Below are 7,228 nucleotides of genomic sequence, written 5' to 3' on the forward strand. Positions count from 1 at the left end.
CCCGATGAGACTGCCAAGTTTGGTGAGTTTTTGTGCATGTTTCGGGGGTCAAAAATGCGATCGAACAATCGGAAAAATAATAATAATAATAATTTCTACAAAAACAATAGGGACTTCGCAGCGGTCGCTGCTCAGGCCCTAATAATAATAATAATAATATTAATAATAATAAAAGTAATAATATTTTCTACAAAAACAATAGGGACCTCGCAGCCGTCGCAGCTCGGGCCCTAATAACAATTTCTAGAAAAACAATAGGGACCTCGCAGCGGTCACTGCTCGGGCCCTAATAATAATAATAATAAAAATAATAATAATTTCCACAAAAACAATGGGGACCTCGTAGCGGTCGCTGCTCAGGCCCTATTAATAATTTCTACAAAAACAATAGGGACCTCGCCGCCGTCGCTGCTCGGGCCCCAATAATAATTTCTACACAAAGTCCATTGTGGTGACCCGCCCCCTTTTAAGTAAATTCAAAATGGCCGACTTCCTGTAAAACCTAGCTCATTGCTCCAAGAGACTTTTTTGTAGGTCTTGGTCTTATACATACAGTGAACCCTCGCTACTTCGCGGTTCACCTTTCGTGGGTTCAGTGCTTCGCGGGTCTAAAAAATATTCGGGGGCATTGTAGTTTCGCCGAGCGGCACGACGGGGCGCTGGAGCGGTTAGACGGCCGGCGTGCGCCGAAGAAGAGCGTGGGCGAAGAGGAGAGTGGACGAAGAAGAGCACGTTCTCCCGGACACGATCGGTGGCGACGTTTCGCGCGGTTCGGACCGTACCAGAGCTCCGGCCGGCGTGCGTGGCAGTTAAGCCGTAGAGGAGCACCTTCCCCGGGCACGGGCGGTGCCAAGCGGCCCCTAAGTTTAACCGAATGGAAGCTCCGGAGGAGGAGGGCATGCTCGCGTCACAGTAAGCCGAAGAGGAGCACCTTCCCCGGGCACGGGCGGTTCCAAGCGGCCCCTAAGTTTAACCGAATGGAAGCTCCGGAGGAGGAGGGCATGCTCGCGTCACAGTAAGCCGAAGAGGAGCACCTTCCCCGGGCACGGGCGGTTCCAAGCGGCCCCTAAGTTTAACTGAATGGAAGCTCCGGAGGAGGAGGGCATGCTCGCGTCACAGTAAGCCGAAGAGGAGCACCTTCCCCGGGCACGGGCGGTGCCAAGCGGCCCCTAAGTTTAACAGAATGGAAGTTCCGGGGGAGGAGGGCGGGCGTGTGTCACAGTTAAGCCGAATTGGAGCACCTCTTCCGCCCGGGCACGAGCGGAGCGCGAGGCTGTCAGTTATGAATGAATAAATGAATAAATAAATAAAGAATGCCACCTTTCATTTCACAGGGCACACCGGACGGCGTACCAGCAGGTAAAAGTCGGAGTAATTAAATAAATACAAAAAGAATGGCTGGGGAATAAAAAAATAATACGTTTTAATAATAATTTGGTTTTTTTGTTATAAAATGAATTTCACTCTCTCTCTCCCCGTATATATATATATATATATATATATATATATATCTATATATATATATATTGTATATTTTTTTTAAGCATTTTTGAAGGTGCGCCGCTACTTCGCGGATTTTCAGTTTTCGCGGGTGGTCTCGGTCCCCATTAACCGCGATAACCGAGGGTTCACTGTACTCCATAAAATTTACAAAAAGCGAGGTGAAACACTCAATCAGGGCTGCTTTTTTGAACATTTCTCGAGGGCCATGGCGAGCCATTTCAAAAAAGCTGCACAACTAACGTATAAAATATTGATAAATTTGCTCGGCCTGATGTGTGTGTAAAGTTTCACGAGTTGTCGTTCATATTTAGAACCTCATAATCAGCGTTGTTTTATTGCCGAACAGTGCAATGCCACTCCCACAACTTTTCACGAAAAAGGACTAATTTCGTATTGTGACATCCTCATGGCCGAAACAGTCATCCGAGCATATATGAGGGCGACCTTGTTGAGTTGCACGGAGAAAAACATCCAAGAAAATAACTTGTATTAGCTTTTACCAGTTGGTGGCGCTACTACTACGATGTAAAATAAGTTGGTAGATGTCTTCTGGGCTGAAGTATCCTCAAATGTGTACAACTTCGAGAAGATAGGATCATCTGAGTCATGTTGCCGGAGCTTTTGTTGCCACAGAGTACAATCGGACTTTTCAGCACCGTAATAGCCACGCCTTTTGCCAAAACGTCACAAAATTCGGCAGAAAGTAAGATCATTGTCTTGAGTCTTTTCTGACTAATTTTCAGTCGGATTCGTCAAAAGGGCACCGTGCAGTACGTGAAAATTAAAATAAAAACAAATTTTTGATTCCACTTGGCGGCGCTGTGTGTATAACAAAATAATAACATTAAGATGTCTTCAGGTCGGGACGTTTTATTTACAGGTGAAGGTTTGGATTTTTAGGAGCATGTGCAGGGGAGTTATTAAGCATTCATTTATTTGTATTAGGTTCATTTTGTCTTCTTATTATTGATATTTGACTGATTCATTAAAAGCAGACAATTATGTTTTAGGTTAATTTTTTACCTGACATGTTTCGGCGAGTCTTTTGCCTTCTTCAGAGTGTCGCATGATGGTGTCTTGAGACCCGTCTTTATCAGCTGATGTTCCATGAGGGTGTGACTTACCTGTCAAAAAAATGAAAAAATCAGAGCAGTAAAAGAACAAGCACAACATGAACATTACAAATCAGCAATCACTGACCACTGCAAAAGGGAAAACCACATCATGGACCGGGAGAAGGGCAGGGTCATCCGCACCGAAGAGAACAAACAACAGCGCTGGATCAGAGAGGCCATTGAGATCTGCAAGCGAGGCATAAAAACCATGAACAGAGACAAGGGAGCCTTCATCCTCTCTACCACCTGGAGCAGCATTTTGGCGGAGTGAACGGACAGCGGGGGGCGTGACTTGCCTTCATTCTTGTGACAGGTAAGTCACGCCCTCATGGAACATCAGCTGATAAAGACGGGTCACAAGACAGCATCATGTGACACTCTGAAGAAGGCGAAAGACTTTCGTATTGTGACATGCTCAAGGCCTAAACACTCATCCGAGCAAATATAAGGTAGATTTTGTTCACCTGCCCGGAGAAAAACATCAACGAAAATAATTTGTATTTGTTTTAACCAGTTGGTGGCGCTACCACTGCGATCAAAAATAAGTTGGCAGCCGTCTTCAGGGCCTGAATATCCTCAAATGTGAAAAATTTCGAGAAGATGGATCATCTGAATCATTTTGCAGGAACTTTTGTTGCCACTGAGAATAATCAGACTCTGCGGCACCGTAATAGCCACGCCCTTCGAAGGAAAGTCACAAAAATAGGGATAGAGTAAGATCAATGTCTTGAGTCTTTTCTAGCCAATTTTCAATCAGATTCGTTAAAAGGGCACCGTGCAGTACGTCAAAATGTAAAAAATGATATTGATTGGCGCAAGGTGTATAACTGAATATAAACATATAGATGTCTTCAGGTACAGACTTTTTATGTACATGTGAAGTTTTGGATTTTTAGCAGCATGTGCAGGAGAGTTATTAAGCATTTTGTCCATTGCGGCGAAGGAAATCTTAAGTGAAAACTTTGAAGACCCGCCCCCGTCATATAGTATTTCGGAAACAAAAACTTTTAGCCCCAGTGTTTGTCCCAGGTCTTCAGATGCTACAGACAGAATTTTAAGGCAATCAGATGAAGCCTTTAGGATCAGGGTGCAAAAGAATGACCCCTGTAAACATGCAAAAAAGGGCAAAAGTCGGACTTTCAAAAATTCATAACTCACTTCCTGTTCATATTAGACGTTAAAATATCAAATTTTTCGCCATGCCCGATGAGACTGCCAAGTTTGGTGAGTTTTTGTGCATGTTTCGGGGGTCAAAAATGCGATCGAACAATCGGAAAAATAATAATAATAATAATTTCTACAAAAACAATAGGGACTTCGCAGCGGTCGCTGCTCAGGCCCTAATAATAATAATAATAATATTAATAATAATAAAAGTAATAATATTTTCTACAAAAACAATAGGGACCTCGCAGCCGTCGCAGCTCGGGCCCTAATAACAATTTCTAGAAAAACAATAGGGACCTCGCAGCGGTCACTGCTCGGGCCCTAATAATAATAATAATAAAAATAATAATAATTTCCACAAAAACAATGGGGACCTCGTAGCGGTCGCTGCTCAGGCCCTAATAATAATTTCTACAAAAACAATAGGGACCTCGCCGCCGTCGCTGCTCGGGCCCCAATAATAATTTCTACACAAAGTCCATTGTGGTGACCCGCCCCCTTTTAAGTAAATTCAAAATGGCCGACTTCCTGTAAAACCTAGCTCATTGCTCCAAGAGACTTTTTTGTAGGTCTTGGTCTTATACATACAGTGAACCCTCGCTACTTCGCGGTTCACCTTTCGCGGGTTCAGTGCTTCGCGGGTCTAAAAAATATTCGGGGGCATTGTAGTTTCGCCGAGCGAAAATAATTTGTATTTGTTTTAACCAGTTGGTGGCGCTACCACTGCGATCAAAAATAAGTTGGCAGCCGTCTTCAGGGCCTGAATATCCTCAAATGGGGCGCTGGAGCGGTTAGACGGCCGGCGTGCGCCGAAGAAGAGCGTGGGCGAAGAGGAGAGTGGACGAAGAAGAGCACGTTCTCCCGGACACGATCGGTGGCGACGTTTCGCGCGGTTCGGACCGTACCAGAGCTCCGGCCGGCGTGCGTGGCAGTTAAGCCGTAGAGGAGCACCTTCCCCGGGCACGGGCGGTGCCAAGCGGCCCCTAAGTTTAACCGAATGGAAGCTCCGGAGGAGGAGGGCATGCTCGCGTCACAGTAAGCCGAAGAGGAGCACCTTCCCCGGGCACGGGCGGTTCCAAGCGGCCCCTAAGTTTAACCGAATGGAAGCTCCGGAGGAGGAGGGCATGCTCGCGTCACAGTAAGCCGAAGAGGAGCACCTTCCCCGGGCACGGGCGGTTCCAAGCGGCCCCTAAGTTTAACTGAATGGAAGCTCCGGAGGAGGAGGGCATGCTCGCGTCACAGTAAGCCGAAGAGGAGCACCTTCCCCGGGCACGGGCGGTGCCAAGCGGCCCCTAAGTTTAACCGAATGGAAGTTCCGGGGGAGGAGGGCGGGCGTGTGTCACAGTTAAGCCGAATTGGAGCACCTCTTCCGCCCGGGCACGAGCGGAGCGCGAGGCTGTCAGTTATGAATGAATAAATGAATAAATAAATAAAGAATGCCACCTTTCATTTCACAGGGCACACCGGACGGCGTACCAGCAGGTAAAAGTCGGAGTAATTAAATAAATACAAAAAGAATGGCTGGGGAATAAAAAAATAATACGTTTTAATAATAATTTGGTTTTTTTGTTCTAAAATGAATTTCACTCTCTCTCTCCCCGTATATATATATATATATATATATATATATATATATATATATTATTATATATATTGTATATTTTTTTTAAGCATTTTTGAAGGTGCGCCGCTACTTCGCGGATTTTCAGTTTTCGCGGGTGGTCTCGGTCCCCATTAACCGCGATAACCGAGGGTTCACTGTACTCCATAAAATTTACAAAAAGCGAGGTGAAACACTCAACCAGAGCTGCTTTTTTTTAACATTTCTCGAGGGCCATGGCGAGCCATTTCAAAAAAGCTGCACAACTAACTTATAAAATATTGATAAATTTGCTCGGCCTGATGTGTGTGTAAAGTTTTACGAGTTGTCGTTCATATTTAGAACCTCATAATCAGCTTTGTTTTATTGCCGAACAGTGCAATGCCACTCCCACAACTTTTCACGAAAAATCATGAATTTCGTATTGTGACATCCTCATGGCCGAAACAGTCATCCGAGCATATATGAGGGCGACCATGTTGAGTTGCACGGAGAAAAACATCCAAGAAAATAACTTGTATTAGCTTTTACCAGTTGGTGGCGCTACTACTACGATGTAAAATAAGTTGGTAGATGTCTTCAGGGCTGAAGTATCCTCAAATGTGTACAACTTCGAGAAGATAGGATCATCTGAGTCATGTTGCCGGAGCTTTTGTTGCCACAAAGTACAATCGGACTTTTCAGCACCTTAATAGCCACGCCTTTTGCCAAAACGTCACAAAATTCGGCAGAGAGTAAGATCATTGTCTTGAGTCTTTTCTGACTAATTTTCAGTCGGATTCGTCAAAAGGGCACCGTGCAGTACGTGAAAATTAAAATAAAAACAAATTTTTGATTCCACTTGGCGGCACTGTGTGTATAACAAAATAATAACATTAAGATGTCTTCAGGTCGGGACGTTTTATTTACAGGTGAAGGTTTGGATTTTTAGGAGCATGTGCAGGGGAGTTATTAAGCATTCATTTATTTGTATTAGGTTCATTTTGTCTTCTTATTATTGATATTTGACTGATTCATTAAAAGCAGACATTTATGTTTTAGGTTAATTTTTTACCTGACATGTTTCGGCGAGTCTTTCGCCTTCTTCAGAGTGTCGCATGATGGTGTCTTGAGACCAGTCTTTATCAGCTGATGTTCCATGAGGGTGTGACTTACCTGTCAAAAAAATTAAAAAATCAGAGCAGTAAAAGAACAAGCACAACATGAACATTACAAATCAGCAATCACTGACCACTGCAAAAGGGAAAACCACATCATGGACCGGGAGAAGGGCAGGGTCATCCGCACAGAAGAGAACAAACAACAGCGCTGGATCAGAGAGGCCATTGAGATCTGCAAGCGAGGCATAAAAACCATGAACAGAGACAAGGGAACCTTCATCCTCTCTACCACCTGGAGCAGCATTTTGGCGGAGTGAACGGACAGCGGGGGGCGTGACTTGCCTTCGTTCTTGTGACAGGTAAGTCACGCCCTCATGGAACATCAGCTGATAAAGACGGGCCACAAGACACCATCATGTGACACTCTGAAGAAGGCGAAAGACTTTCGTATTGTGACATCCTCAAGGCCTAAACACTCATCCGAGCAAATGTAAGGTAGATTTTGTTAACCTGCCCGGAGAAAAAAATCAACGAAAATAATTTGTATTTGTTTTAACCAGTTGGTGGTGCTACCACTGCGATCAAAAATAAGTTGGCAGCCGTCTTCAGGGCCTGAATATCCTCAAATGTGAAAAATTTCGAGAAGATGGATCATCTGAATCATTTTGCAGGAACTTTTGTTGCCACGGAGAATAATCAGACTCTGCGGCACCGTAATACCCACGCCCTTCGAAGGAAAGTCA

This window comes from Idiotropiscis lumnitzeri, unplaced genomic scaffold (assembly GCF_059441095.1).
Source record: "Idiotropiscis lumnitzeri isolate Australia: NSW breed Sydney's pygmy pipehorse unplaced genomic scaffold, RoL_Ilum_1.0 HiC_scaffold_176, whole genome shotgun sequence".
In the NCBI taxonomy this organism is placed as follows: domain Eukaryota; kingdom Metazoa; phylum Chordata; class Actinopteri; order Syngnathiformes; family Syngnathidae; genus Idiotropiscis; species Idiotropiscis lumnitzeri.